The sequence below is a fragment of the Cicer arietinum genome, chromosome 5 (assembly GCF_000331145.2).
Source record: "Cicer arietinum cultivar CDC Frontier isolate Library 1 chromosome 5, Cicar.CDCFrontier_v2.0, whole genome shotgun sequence".
Classification (NCBI taxonomy): Eukaryota; Viridiplantae; Streptophyta; class Magnoliopsida; order Fabales; family Fabaceae; genus Cicer; species Cicer arietinum.
Window position 1 is genome coordinate 59,894,887 of NC_021164.2, and position 1,479 is coordinate 59,896,365.

The following is a 1,479-nucleotide window of genomic DNA, read 5'->3' on the forward strand; positions in this document are numbered from 1 at the left end:
TCTTGCTGCCAACCAAAGAAGCTCTTTCATATGTCCTCCAGGATACTTTTTTTTTTCCAATTCCCATACAAGTGTTTAACACATAATCGGTGTTCCACATGGGCCCCAATGTTGGCAATGGCCGGTACCAATCCCTGAAACATATTATTTACAAACAAATTCATTAAAAACAGATTGCTTAAACAGATTGCTTAAAAACAGATTATTCAGCATAGACTTCAGCACACATACCTTTTGTTGATCTGAAATGAATGCATATTGCTTTTGCTGAACATTGTTGAGGTCCTCCAGTAAAAGATCCAGAAACCATTGCCATGAGTCTTTTGTTTCTGCTTCAACAACTGCATATGCAATGGGAATCATTTGATTATTCCCATCTTTACCTACTGCGGCTATTAATTGACCGCCATATTCTCCCTTCAAGAAACAAGCATCCAACCCAATTAAAGGCCTGCATGTATTAGCAAATGCAGCCTTACAAGCCTCCAAACATACATATATTCTCTCAAATACTGGTCCAATGTCAGACATACCACACTTAATAATAACCGTAGAGTTTGGATTTGATCTCCTAAGTTCATCAGCATATTCTCTCAAATGTGCATATTGCTCCCTTTGAGCACCTTGAATCATTTCTATGGCTCTTACTTTGGCTCTATATGCTTGGTATTTAGACAACTTCACACCCCATTTATCAAGCGCCTCAACAATCAATCCATTGGGTTTCATTTCAGGTGTATGTCTCAACATAGGAACGAATTTCTTGGCAAGCCATTCAGTCTTAGCTTGTTTATTTTTTGCCCTCCTATTACATGTATGATCCTCTGTGAAACTCACTAATTGCCAATATTCATTTGAAGTCCTCTTACTGATCCTCATGTAAAATGGACATTCTGGCTCACACCTAACAATAATTCTCTTTCCATCATTCTTTTTGAAATACAAGTTTTTCTTAGTCTCCATTGCAAAATCTTTAACGACATTCTTAATCTGCTCTTTTGTATTGAACTTTAGGCCCAACTCAAACCTTACTTCATCACCATTTTCAGGTTGGTTAAATTTAGGAAATTTCCTAACATTCTCTTCATCAACTTCACTTCCTGGTGGAGTATCCAAATCATCAGAATTCACATCATTTTCTTCAAAATCAGTTGCAAAACTAGGCCCTGGATTTCCTCTTGGGTTTTCATGTCTTTCAAATGAATTTTCATCACCAACATTAACAAAGATCTCAGTTGGTATTTCAGAAATCCAGTCCCAATCCTCATCGTCATATAACTCACCCATATCATCATCGTCATCATCTGAGTTAGCAACATAATCTTCATCTTCTTCACTCAGATAATCTTCACCATGGACTGCTTCAGATTCAGGTTCAACAGGTTCAGATTGTGGTTGATCTGGTTCAGTTTGAACTGGTTCAGATTCTGATTTATCTTCTTCAGTTTGAACTGCTTCAGATTCAGGTTGAACAGCTTC